A 14,383-nucleotide genomic window follows, 5' to 3' on the forward strand; every position below is an offset into this window, starting at 1 on the left:
CATGGACGGCCGGCAGCTCAGGTTCCAGACCCAGTCCAGGCCCTGAGCACAGCTCTAGCCCAGCTATCCTTGGGCAGCGGCACCCAGGTGGGTTATGTGGTTCCCTTACCTGCATCTGCCTCCCAGGGCACCCGTGCCTGTGCCCAGCCAGTTTCAACTACCACCCCTGCTGTACTCGCTCCTGGAGCGGCCGCTGCCCCTGGCTTGGCAGCTGCCCCCCAGGTGCCCCGCGTTGTGTCCCATGCTGGGCCCAACAACCAGCAGCCCCGCCCCACAGCTGGCAGCAGAATGGCGGTACCCATCAGGGTGGGGCTTTCGGCAGCGCCCCCAGGTTTGGGGAGAGGTGCTGATATTGCGGATCTGTGCTCCAGTTTTGGGGCTCTCAGCATCACAGCAGGAATGAGCAGCGCCCCAAGCGGCCCGCAGAGCTCCAGGGCAAGCCTGGGCCTGAACACCCTGTCAGGGACCACGGGAGCCAGCACGATGAACCACCCTGTGTCGGGAGCCCCGAGTGCCCCTCCCTCCAGTCACATCCCCAGGCACCTGACCAAGCAGACATCCAGCTCAGATGGCCACAGCACTGCCAGCAAGGCCGCCTGCGGGAGCGGGGGCGTCCCGGTCTCTCTTCCTAGTGGACCCACCTCGCTGGTCAGCACGGCCCAGAGCAGCCTTGCCACCAAGACAAGCTCATCCCCTGCCCAGCGCTTGAGACGCAAACGAGCTGCACCATGCAACAAGCCATCTTCCTCCACATCACAGCCCACTCCTTTGGGGCCCAAGAGGCGGAGGCTCGGCTGAGCCCGTAGCTTCCTGGAGAAGTAGCCGGTGTTGCTTCCTTCCAGGTGACACCGGTAAAGAATAGGGTGGCACGGGAGACAAATCCAGCGGGTCCTGGAGCAAAACCAGGCTCCCAGCCAGCCAGCCAGCATTGGGGAAACTTCCCAATCCCTGACCCACCATTTTGAAAGAACATGAGGGCTTGAGGCCTCATGTGTGATCCCAGGAGCCACCGGCCTTGGGACAGTACACGGAGATCCGTGTCCCTTTGGCCTCAAGACCCGCACAGCTCCCGGGACTGTTGCTGCTGCCACAGGTTTCCCCTCCCTTCTCCCCATGTTCTTCCCAGAACTTTTAGGTAGTGTTCATTCATTCATTAAAGCCTTGTTCTAGTTTCTCTGCATAGCTCTCCTGAGTCTCTTCTGTGGGTCAAGTGTGCAAAAGTTGGGAGTCGAGTGGGTGCTGGCATGGGAAGCCAGACGCCATCGTTTCCAGGTTCCCGTGGCCCAGCAGAGCGGGTAGGGCTAGAAGGACGGACCCTTGAAGAGTGGGAGTAGGTTTCCAGTTTCGGGGATGGGCCTGGGAGAACACTGGCCTGGGGAGGGCAAGTGGGGGAGACTCACCCTTCCCTATTGGAAGCGCCACTTCTCTCCCACTGGGGACCCCATGGAATCTTTTTGCTTCACAGCCCTAGGGCAATGTAAAGACACTCCTGGCCTAGAGTATGGGTCTGGCATCGAAGATTGAGGCTCAGGGCAAAGGAGGACAGCTTTGCCGTGAGGGTGTGACAGCTCCCTGAGCGCTGAGTGACATCCCACTTCACACAAGCACCAGGCCTCCCTCAGTGCATCTCTTCCCTCTGCCGGGATTTGGGGAGCTGCTTCCTGATGGCACTCAGGAGAAGAATGAGGTGCAAACAAGTCACCTGAAGAGGGAGCAGGACAACAGCTGAAAGGACTGTCACCCCAAAAAACTCCTCAGTCCCGTATTTATTAGATACAAGATAACAACCAACAAAGGAGGAGGTTATACATTAGTCATGGGTCTTGTAGGCCAACCAGAAGGAATGGGAGTCCTACATCGATCATAGTCTTGTAGGTCAACAGAGTAGGGTGTGCCTGGCCCAGCAGCATGGAATTTATAGTTGAGCAAGAGCACAGAAAGGGATTATTCTAACAGAAGGCTTTAATGAGGCCGGGGAGATAATGGAAAAGGGAAACAGGCAATGTTCCACCCTGAGCGACCAGGGCATCCCCAGCTGCTGGGCTCCAAGGACGTGTATCCTCCTCTCCACCAGAGGCCTGCTGCTAGTACAGGTTTTCTCAAGGTCATCCTCAAGCATGCTGCGTGACCAGTACCATTTCTCATTTATTTATTAAAATATTATTATTTTAATAAATTTAATTGTTATTATTAAAATATTATTTATTAAAATATCACCACTTGGTGATATTTTAAGCAGTCTATCATTCTGAGGGACGGTTACATTTCCTCCTTTTTGTTAATGCAGAAGCAGCAAAATCCGTTTGCAAGTTGTCGTACCGTTAGTCATCAGAAAGATTTCCGTGAGCATCTGAGGACTAAGCATAAAATGATTATAGCAATAAAAAGTGTCATCATTCCACCTATAATGCCAAGACCAGTGTTTTGATCCAAGCAAAGGAGTTTACCTCAGACAGAATATCATTAATCCTTTACGTGGAACTCACTCTTGGAACTGGTTGTAAGAATACTGAGGAATGCCCTGAATAGTATCTTGAAGCTGTTTAATATCCACAGTGAAATTACCACCATGATGACTGGTAATATGGGTCTGGGGTGTATCACATAGCACAGCATGGCCTGGGACTTGAGCATAAGTAGAAGTACTTGACTGGACATTTAGACACGAGGAATGTGGCAAGTCGCTGGGTTTCAGTGATATTTTTGTATCCATCATATATTCTCTACTCAATTTTAGTTAATGTCTAAATCTGCACTCTCATTCTATCAGTCCTTTTTTTTTTTCCCTTGAGATTTGTTTAGATTGAGATCCACTGTTTCTTGGTCAAATAAATCATTTGAATTTTTTGTTTAATCATCAGTTAAAAGGGATTTTAACACTCCCTGGTGCAGGTCTCCTGTCTTCCTAAGAAAAATTTCAAAACACCCATCTGCCATATTAAATTGTTGATTTTATGTGAATTGCAACGCAGATTTCCTAATTTAAATGAGAATTGGTTGAAAAGCATTTTTTCATTTCATTTTTCTTTCAGTTTTTCATTTCATTTCATTTTTCATTTGCAAGTGGTCTGCTCTTTTGTTCATCCACTTGTTCTGCTCTATTTATCCCAGGATGTGCCTCTTAGCAGCCCACTTGGCAATAATAAGGGCTTCTCGTGGCCCTGGGGGAACATAGCAAACTACCCGAAGCCTCCCTAGGACAGAGCTGTGACAATGTAGATCCATGATCTGGACAACAGAGTGGTGTTTCCATTCACTGGGGCGGGACCTGCGGATCTGTGTGGTCTAAATTTGTTTAGGTCAGAAAGGGCATCTAACTGGGATCCTCATTTCCTAAAGAAAGGAAGGAGTTAAATCAATGGAACTAAGTCAGGAGGAGGAATTGAATGTGTATTAGTTGGCATTCTCCAGAGAAACAACTGACTGTTTATACCTACATCTCCATGTAATCTCTCTCTAGAGAGGGATTTATTAGAAACTGGCTCACACGGTTATGGCCCAGGCAGGAGAAGACCAATGTCCCAGCTCAAAGTCAGAGGGTTAGAAAGAGGGGCGTCTCCCTTACTCAGCCTTTTTGTTCTGGCTCAACCAGTTGGATGAGGCCCAGCAGCATTGGGGTGGCAATCTGTTTTACTGAGTAACCGATTCAAGTGTTAGTCTCATCCAGAAACACTCTCATAGGACCAGAGCAAAGTTTCATCCAATTGGGTACCTTGTGGCCCAGCGAAGCCAACACAAAAAATGAACCATCACAGCATATTCCACAAGAGTGAATGAAGCTTCTGGGTCACGGGGAAATGATACCAAATGAGGTCACAGAGGAAGAAAAGAGAGATTCCCATCTAGGAGGCTGTGCAAGTGCATTTGAGGACCTTTTAAGCGCTTTGAAATTTCATGGAGAGTTTTCTCCACATTTTCCATGTTCTAATCCTTGTGGCATTGTTGAGAGTACCTTCAAATCTGGCTCCTAGTTAATTAATTCCTCTGTATCTGCTTAGCCCTCTAGCTGAGTTTGTAATTTTAGTTATTTCATTAGTCAATTCTGGAAGTTTCGCCTGGGTTCCTTTCAAATGTCTGGACATTTTTGGTAATCTTTCATCTTGATGTCAATACATTCTTTTGAAAATATACAGAGCCTGTAATTTGCAGTATGTGGTCTTTGCAAGCTTTTCTTCTCCTTCTCCCACCCCTCCCCTCCCCTCCACTCCCTGCCCCCAGTCCCCTCCTCCTCCCCCACCTTCTTCTTTGGTTCACATTCTGCACTGTTGTCCCTCCCCTCCCTGCCCCCAGTCCCCTCCTCCTCCCCCACTTTCTTCTTTGGTTCACATTCTGCACTGTTGTATGGGTTCTGATTATTTCCTCAAAAGTTTTTCAATAGGAATATATTAATGCCTGGCTTTAAAGCATATTCCTGTAGAGTATACGTATTCCTCTCGGTACCTCCAATGGGAGTAGATGTAGTAAACTCACATTTTGGCTTAGATTTCTCAGTCCACACAGGCAATGTGAATTTCAGGCTATGAAAATTAATAAAGGGAATTTGTAAATAAAATGAATGGAAATCAATATTTAAAGGCTTAAGTGTTCATGTTAAAAATAACCATGTTTTGGGAGAGGAGTGGTTTCCCAGTGCATTTAAGGGGATGACCTTAAGCATCCCATCTTGCAACCTGGAGATCTTGTCTACTGGAAAAGAGCTCCAGAAAAAAATCTCTTCAAGCTCTTTGGAAAGGCCCATATCAGGTCTTGCTAAACAACCCTGTGCTGCCAAACTCCAGGGAAGAGGCTCTTGGATTCACGTGGCACATTTGAGGAAATCTCCAGATTCTGTGGGACCTGCACACCATGCGGTGACCTAGAAGTTCAGATTTCCCAACATGAAGTGGATGGCACCTCAAGAGATAGCTTTGCCACGATGCCTGGGTGAGACCCATGTACCTTTTCTCACACTTGCTTCCTGTCTCCTTCACGGAAAGACAGTGCTCCATCCCACACTTACCAGACCCTTGCAGAAGGAGGCAGCATTATTGTTGTTGTTGTTAGGATTTTTCAGACACAGCCTCCTCATAATGCCATGACAAATCAAACATTTCCCTTTTTTTTGATGGAGGGCAGAAGTTCCTGAATCCACAAATGTCTTTCTTTCATCGGAACCACTAACAGACTCCGGATTCTTAGCCACATTCACGGTCTCTGCCTTTGCGCACTTACAGGCTGTATTATTGGATAACACTGGCTTCTAAACAGTTCTTTGGGATAATACAATTCTAATGCAGCTGTGACATCTTGCTGTTTTGCAGATAGTTGTCCACCTGTTGTGTCATGTCTATACCTGCGCTGCATCTTCCCGAGGGCACTCGGTTGATTCTCTGACGGGCTGCTTGCAGGGCCCACTACTCTGTTTTCATGGCTGTTTGAAGCAGGGGCTCCAGGAGGCCTGCATGGCTCTGTCTGGGTTGGCCTCCACAGGGAGAACTGTTCTCTCCTAAGTCACAATAAGTGCCAATGACTGTTTTCAGTTGGCTACTTTCTGACCTAGGGTCCTGATTTAGAACCACAATACAACTTGGAAGTTTCATGTGAATTTTTATTTTTCTTAAAGATTTTATTTATGTATTTATTTAAGAGAGGGAGAGAGAGCATATGCAGCGGGAGCAGCAGGCAGAGGGAGAGGGAGAAGCAGACTCTCCTGCTAAGCAGGGGACCCGATGTGGAACTCTGTCTGATCCTGGGACCCCACGATCATGACCTGAGCCGAAGGCACATGCTTACCTGACTGAGCCACCCAGGGGTCCTGGATTTATTTATTTGAGAGAGACTGCGTGTGTGAGCTCTTGAATAGAGGAAGGTACAGAGGGTAAGGGAGAGGGAGAGAGAATCCTGAGGTAAAGAAACATCACCCACGACAGAACGGGAACTACTTACTGACAGCAGGACAGTGAGTCGGGGGGCATCTCCATCCCCTGCATTTGGCAGAGAATCAAGTCAAAGGCAGGCAGAGGAGCAGGAAAGCTTCTGGGTGGTGAAAGGGGAAGGTCCGATGACAGGTTGTTGGGGTGGGGGAGCAGGACGGGAGCTGACAGAACAGGACTGTTCTATGTCATAGACCATATTCGAGGATCATATCTGTTTCCCTCGTGGTCTCAAGTCCGGGGGTGTGTGTGCTAAGTTGGGAGCAAGAACAAGAAAAGCTATCTGGGGCCGATCGCTGCAGAGATGTGGCTTGGCTTTCCAGGAGGGCCTCTGCAGAGCTTGTGGGTCCAGCCCTGCCTGGTTTCTTGGCAGATTTAGAATGTTCTGTAGACTGGAATCCCTCTCCTAAGCTGTCTTCAGACAACTGAACACCTTCTATGGATAGAGAAACTATATTCCATAACAACTATGATTAGTACTATACATAATAATTACAATAATGATCAATAATAATTATAATCACCTACATATCATTCAATGTATAAACATTAATATGTATGAAATTATATAATCGATATATCATGCTTATAGTATGTATGTAATTATACATATTTATAAGAATTATGATAACATAAGTGATAAACTACATTAAAACATAATAAAGTAATACATTAACAAAGTATTAAATAATAAAAATTTTATGATAAAAACGATTGACTCACTGGGAGCCAGAGATGCTCCTTTTCCTTACTGTGAGCTGCTCCCAATGCTTTAGACTGCCAGGTGTCTGATCTCCAGATAACTGAGTGTTTCTGTACAGGGATTATCAGTGTTTTAGAGCACTTTGAGCAAGGGACCACCACCTGCATGACCAGACTATGATCTGCTTTGTGTGGGCCCCACAAACTCTGGCAAGGCCCTTCTGCTGTCAAAGGTCTTCAGTGAAAGCCCTGAGAATTTGATCTCAACTTGGAAAATTGTGTGATGAAAAATAAATGCACAGAGGCATGAAGGACAAAACAGATTTTAGTATTTAAAAGCACTGTTATTCTAGAATGCCATCTTGAGGGGTGCCTGGCTGGCTCAGTGGGTATAGCATGTGCCTCTTGATCTGGGAGTCATGAGTTCAAGCCCCACATTGGGCATAGAGATTACTTAAAAACATGCCATCTTGAACGTAAAAGAGCTTGAAGAGGCTGATAATATCTGGAAATACTCCCAAGGATCTCAAGGGATCTGGAAATGCTAGAAAAGGACTGCAGCTCAGCTCTTCAGCACCCACTGTATCCTTTTTACTTTTGCACGTCATCAAGACAAGCCATCTGCTCACTCAGTACAAGAGACCAAAAGCTACTTTGAATCTGAAACACTTGCATGTGGAAAACGCTAGATCCTCATCCTTTCTTGCTGGATGACTTGCATGTCCTGCAAGACAGCTTCTCTCAGCTGATGAATTCGTTAGAAGGAAAAGACAGGTGCCAGGCTGTGAGAAGATGAAATCTGATGAACACAATCATTTCCCAAAGGCCTTGAACCTATCGTGTTCTTTTCTCTTTGCTATTTTATTTTGGCATCAAGACTATAATAGCTCCAGTATTCCTCGAGTTATCTCAGACTCTCCTTTCCAGACAAGTGAATATTCTGTAACTCGGGAGAACGATCATTGGCATTCATATCACGCACACACAACTGAGAGAGAATGGATTCTCTATTTACCATTGGATTGTCTGTTCATCCTCAAAGCCTGCCTCCTCCTCCTGTTCTGTCTCCTATATTCTGTGTGAACGTGGATGGAATTCATAGCTCAGGGAACTCAATCCCTTGTGAAGAACTCAGCCTGGGTCTGTGTGCAGAGTGTTGGGTCACAGGTACTTTCTCCAAGATCTTTATCAGTTCCAAGATCTGGGGATTTTATTTGTGTGTGTGTGTGTGTGTGTGTGTGTGTGTGTGTGGAGTTTGTTTGTTTGTTTGTTGTATACTGGCCTTATATGTTGGGGAAAAAATAAGTACCCAAAACTTCAGATACTCTCTTTAACAGAAAGGAGTAACCTGCCATAGTAAAATTAACCTAAAAATTTAAAAACAACACGTATGTTTCTTTGATGACATCTGAAGCCTCATTCCACTCTTAGGAGCAAAGACATTGTTTTAGTTTTGGAGAGGAATTAGATGAAATTTAGGCACAGTGCAGGCATCACTAATTACTATTCTATCATTTTCAAATATTTTTAATGGAAGATTACTGTGTAAAATCAAGATACACCATAACATAGTTATATTCTCCTAAAAGTCTTAAGTGTTTGAAAAAAAGAAAGCAATTTTCAGGTAATAGATACAAAATTTTAAAACCAGCCAAAGAAGTATAGTTTATAACGCTAAATGCAAACTGACATGGATTTCACAAGATAACAAAGCCAGAATCATCTGTATATTCATCCATTAACTGCTCATGTGTCTTGATGAGCTCGCCAGCCTGCACCAGCCATAAAGATACAACCTCAGCCACAGACAGAGCCTTGGAAAATTTGTCTACGGGACTCTAGGCCAGGGATATCCGTCAGGTGAAGGATGGGCTCTCCCAGGCACCTCCCGGCCCACACTGGGCTGGTTCTGGGCACCAGAGTGGAGCTGAAAATTTCACCAGGGGCACGCTGCCTGGACTCTTCTCAGCCAGTGTGAGCGCTGCCGGTCTCATGAGTACGATTCAGAAATATCCGTGGACAAAAACCCATCCTTCCTTTGTGGTTCTCAGTCCATTGGACACCCTTTGTGGATAGAGAAACTATTCAAAAAATGTAACAGTGGGGCACCTGGGTGGCCCGGTCTGTTGAGCATCAGCCTCCTACTCAGGTCATGATCCCAGGGTCCTGGGACTGAGTCCCGAGTTGGGCTCCCTGCTCAGCGGGAAGTCTGCTTCTCCTTCCCACCACTCATGTTCTCTCTCTCTAATACATAAATAAAATATTAAATAATAATTATAATAATAATTAATAGGTCAACTAATCTTCAACAAAGCAGGAAAGATTATCCAATGGAAAGAAAGATAGTCTCTCTGACAAATGGTATTGGAAAAATTGGACAGCCACATGCAGAAGAATGAAACTGGACCATTTCCTTTCAGCAGACACAAAAATGACTCAAAATGGATGAAAGCCCTAAATGGGAGACAGGAATCCATCCCAATCCTGGAGCAGAACACAGGCAGCAACCTCGGTGACCTCGACTGCAGCAACTTCTTTCTAGACACGTCTCCAAAGGCAGGGAAGGAAAGGCAAACCTGAACCACTGGGACTTCATCCAGATAAAAAAGCTTTTGCACAACAAAGGAAACCGCTGGGACAGAATGGGAGAAGGTATGTGCAAATGAAAAATCAGATAAAGGGCTAGTATCCAAAATTTATAAAGAACATGTCAAACTCAACACCCAAAGAACAAATAATCCAATCAAAAAATGGGCAGAAGACAGGAACAAACATTTTGCCCAATATGACATCCAGATGGCCAACAGATGTATGAAAAGAAAAATACTACACATCACTCAGGATCAGGGAAATACAAATCAAAACCACAATGAGATGACCACCTCACACCAGTAAGAAGGGCTACAGTGAGCCAGTCAGGAAAGGACAGATGTCGGAGAGGATGGGGAGAAAGGGGAGTCCTCCTCCACTGTCGGCTGGAGTGCAAGCTGGAGCAGCCGCTCTGGAAAACCATATGGAGGTTCCTCAGAAAGTTGAAAATAGAGCTACCATTTATATTTTAGTCTAGAAACAATTTTGCCTTGATTTGAACTCCCACCATTTTTTTGAAAAGACTTTTCTTTCCTTGATGAAAATTACCCTATGCTGTGAATTTATTTATTCAATCAGTAATCTGTTTCATTGATCTGCGTCTTTCTGTAAGTCGGGGCACCACTTTCTGATTTCTGGAATCTTCACAAGTCTTCAAATCAGGATATTTAAATTCTCTACATTTGTTTTTTTTTTAATTGCTTTCACTATTTTAGGTCATTTGAATTTCTGTATAAATTTAGGAATAAACTTGCCAATTTCTGTACAAACCTGTTGCTGTTTTTCCCTGTGATTGCCTTGAATCTGCCTATTAATTTGTAGACAAGTGACAACCAATCCGTACTGAGGCTTGCCGACCCGCCTATCATCTCTGTGTAAAAATATTCTGTTGATTTCGGGAGAGGTCTTGTACTTAGTCCGTTACATTTAGTCTAAAATGTGTAACATTGTGTGATGCTAATATAAATGAAATTATATCTTGTTTTCTGATTGTTTATGGGTCGAATACTCATTTATTTCACCCTTGTGACCTTACTCAACTTTCTTATTTGTTCCAGCAGGTCTCTGCAAATCACTTACATACACTGTAGAACTAGGTTTGGCATCCGCAAGTACAGATATTTATTTCAGATATATCTGCCTTTCGTATGTAAACAAAACAAAACATTATCTTCAAGTACATGGTGCCCTGAGGATTTAACAAAGGTTAACTAGTCAGAAGCTCACGAACTCCAGAGCATGATTTTCTAATTAAGAAATGGTCAGGATGCCCTAATAAGATACTACTTCCTCCTTTAAAAGTGACAGCCGGTCCCAGGACATAAAATCTTCTCTTATCTGTATATCGCCTTTCTAACTTTTTTCCAAGTTAGCACCTTTTTCTGGAGCAATTTTACTTTTCTTGTTTTCAGCTAGAATATGTTACCGTTATGGCAGCGGCACTGATCTTCCCTAAGGCAGAGCACCCTCCCTGGTCCCCAGGCACTGAGCAGTGGGTGAGGAGAAACGCTGCCAAGTTCCCATACTCGCCTGCATGTCCGCACAAGTGCCACTATGTACTGGTGGACAACGCATCCATGGAATCAGGAACACCCAAATGCTACTAAGAATTGTTGGATGGGAATTATGGGAACTTGTTTTCTTTTTCCTTCCTTCCTTCTTTCCTTCCTTCTTTCCTCCTTTCCTTTCCTCCCCCTTCCTTCCTTCCTTTCTCTCTCTCTCTCTCTCTCTTTTCCTTCCTTCCTTCCTACCTTCCTCCTCCCCTTTGCATCTCCTTCCTTCCTTTCTGGTTCTTTCTCTCTCTCTCTCTTTTCCTTCCTTCCTTCCTTCCTTCCTTCCTTCCTTCCTTCCTTCCTCTCTCTCTTTCTCTTTCTTTCCCCTCCCTTCCTTCCTTCCTACCTTCTGCCCCCTCTTTGTTTCTCCTTTCGTTCTTCCTGGTTCTTTCTCTCTCTCTCTCTCTTTTCCTTCCTTCCTTCCTTCCTTTCTCCCTCCCACCTTCTCTTCCCTCCCTCTTCTTTCCCTCCTTCCTTCCTTCCTTTTCCCCCCATCCCATGTCCTTGAAATTAGCCATAATGAAGAATGCACTATTTTTAAACCATGAAATCAAAACTTTGTTTATAAGAAGAAGCTTATGAGAAAGTTTACAGTTGTTGATTTTCAAGGATAGTTATTTTATAAAGCCGAGAAATGCAAGGCTTTGGAGGTTCCTTTTTGAACTGCACTTTTAAAAAAGAGAAAACCTCTACTTTTCAGTTATGCTACTTGGTACCATTGTATCTCTCTTTTATTATCCAATTAGAACCATCTTTATAGTCATCAAGAGTTCATCAGCAGAAACCTTAGATTATTTATGCTGAAGGGTTTTCAAGCAATAAGTAAATTAATGTGTATGATTTGGAGGTTTGTTTGCATATAAAATTTCTGGCAGAGTTTTTATTAATATTAAACTGAAATGAAGAAAAATCATATCCCATGCCATTTCATTAGTAATGCTCTCTGATTTAAATTTTACCTGAATATTTTTTGGCATCTGAGTGGCTTGTATGGTTAGGTGTCTGCCTTCAGCTCAGGTCATGATCCCAGGGTCCTGGGATTGAACGCTGAGTCAGGCTTCTAGCTCAGTGGGGAACCTGATTCTCCCTCTCCCTTTGCCTGCTACTCAGTCTGCTTGTGCACTCTCTCTCTCTGTCAAATAAATAAATAAAACTTCTTAAAAATTAAAAAGAAAATAAAAATAAATTATATCTAAATATTTAATATATTTGTATTATTATACTTCATATATTATTTTTATATAATTATTATACTGTTTATATTATTAATATTTAGTGTTATATTTATTTACATATGTGAGATAAGCAAAATCTATGCAATTTTTATTTTAAACATGACAATAGAAACTTGTAATAAAATTTCTACCTTGAATTCCTAGCTTGCATACATGTTATTTGGTCTAAGAAATTAAATACTTTCATGGATTCCCAAAAGTCAATTCATTGCAAACATTAATTTTAAAAGATAGAATACGTTTTGCGTTGTATCTTATCATATAAAAACCTTCTAATAGTTTTCATGTTTAGAATTACATTGATGAAGATCGGTTTATTTGGGATATGAGAGAGGTAGAATGGCTTCCTGGAACTCATGAAAATATACATGACTTCTTTACAGAAGAACTGTACTTCTCTCCCATGCGTAGACTAATGGTTTCTTTTGTTCCTTTCACTTGGTTGTAAGTCCTTTAAAATCTGATTCATTAAACCCTTCTTCTGTTTGGGTAACACTTTTAAGGAGGCACACTGCTGGTTTCAGATGGTTTGCACATCATCCTGTCCAACTGGGCATGAGTAGAAGCAGGCAGTAAAGGGTAAATCTGGCTTCATGGCAGGGAGTTTAAGTAAGACACCTCTGGGTTTTTAGCTCACTGCCGGTGTAAGTCAACCACTTGACCTAAATGCCACCAAACTTAGAGTTCAGTAACTGTTGTTGCATCTAGGTGCCAAAATCAACACTTAGAGAACCACCAATGAAATTGTGGTCTGGACACACCGAGGTGATGATGATGTATGATATGATGGTAAAATGAACTAGAAATGTTTGTTTTAAGAAATGAATGCCTTAAAGGGGGATTAGCAGCTGCCTTTAAATGTTCAGTGTCAAAATGTGAAACTAGTTCAAACGGCAGACCTGAGATGGACCTACAAAACCCACATAAATAATGGACTAAGTCTCATGCAGTGGGTTCTCTCCCTGGGTACCCCACGGGCCACTGTGAAGGTAGTGTCGCAGTTCTCTCTTAGCCGTGGTGGCTGATCTGATTTTCCTCTTTTGCCTAGATGGGCATGACCTCACTCTACCAGGGAAGAGATTGAGGCACCTGCTGGCCTGGAACCTACTGGGATGAAAACCAGGCTAAAGCATCCAAGAGTCTGTAAGTCTTACTTTTGTTTTTCTTTTATTTTTAAATTTTAATTCCCATATAACTGAAAGACAGTATTACATCAGTTTCAGGTGTATAATACAGTGATTCAGTACTTCCGTAATCAACCAGGGCTCATCCGGCCGGGCGCACTCCTTCATCCCCATCCTTATTTCCCCCACCCCCTCGCCTTTTGGAACCATGGGTCTGTTCAGTCATGTAACTTTCAGAGGACATTATGAGGAAGCATGAATTCACTGCCCCTCTGGAAAATACAAAGATTATTTATTTATTTATGATGTACTTACAATTGATCCTATCATTACAAAAATACATGACACGGAACACCAAGTCTCATTTTTTTAATTGTCAGTCATCAGGGTTTCCTCGAAAATAAAAAGCAGTGACACAAAGTGAATCATACCTTTAAAAATGCCATTCAAGTAATAACCCAAAGAAGAGATTGTGTTGAGTTTTTAATGACTAGAAGTGAGGTTCAGGACAGCCTTTAGCAGCTCACAGAACTCTTCCTCTTTCCTCTTTGAGGTAGAGTTGGTTGACTGTAGATTGGTGCTGGTGGTAGGCACAATGTTCAAGAAGAAAAAAATACTTAAAATGTTAAAGACCACCATTATGATTATAATTTTATAATCATATATAATCATAATGATTATAAATTTATTAATTTAGGATCATGCAGGGACAGATCGTGGATCAGGATTTACAAAATTGATTCAGTTCCATGAGTGAAGACCTCAGTCCTTTGTGATTTCTCTTTTCCCATTCTACTTCCTTCCACTCCTTATTTTCTATTTCTTTTAAGCAATGGTCACAATTCTCACACAGGTATATTTATTCCCAGGGGATTAAGTAAGAACGAAGGTGCTTCGTACATATTCTCTACATAAATATAACATCCTCAGTAGGTTTCTCAAACTATTTCAAGAAAATACTATTTTCTTGATTTTGTCCAAATTATGTGACAGTGACTTCAGCAGGACACTGGAATAGGAAGCCTTCAACTGATTCTCCTTACCTCCCTTCCCCCCACACACTGGGGTTTAGCAGCAACACACACAAACCAGTTCTCTTTGTGAGAAATCCAGGATCTAGTTGAAACACCCCGATTCCTGGGCAAGTGTGAGCACCCATCACCACCACCGACCATGCTATAGGGAACTGAGAAAGGAACTTCAGTGCCCAGCTAAGCCCTGAGGAGTCACAGAGGAGCACTGACTTAGTGCTGCAGATTTTCTAGCTT

General features: G+C 43.4%; 1 protein-coding gene and 1 pseudogene across 2 annotated transcripts in view; both read left to right on the plus strand.

The window, feature by feature from the left end:
- The window catches only part of LOC123929097 (cilia- and flagella-associated protein 251-like), a 259,785-nt gene that overhangs the window by 54,947 nt on the left and 190,455 nt on the right, over nt 1-14,383 (plus strand). The window lies entirely within an intron of this gene.
- LOC123929297 lies at nt 4,878-7,410 on the plus strand (annotated as a pseudogene).

The sequence above is a fragment of the Meles meles genome, chromosome 18 (genome assembly GCF_922984935.1).
Source record: "Meles meles chromosome 18, mMelMel3.1 paternal haplotype, whole genome shotgun sequence".
NCBI classification, from domain to species: Eukaryota; Metazoa; Chordata; class Mammalia; order Carnivora; family Mustelidae; genus Meles; species Meles meles.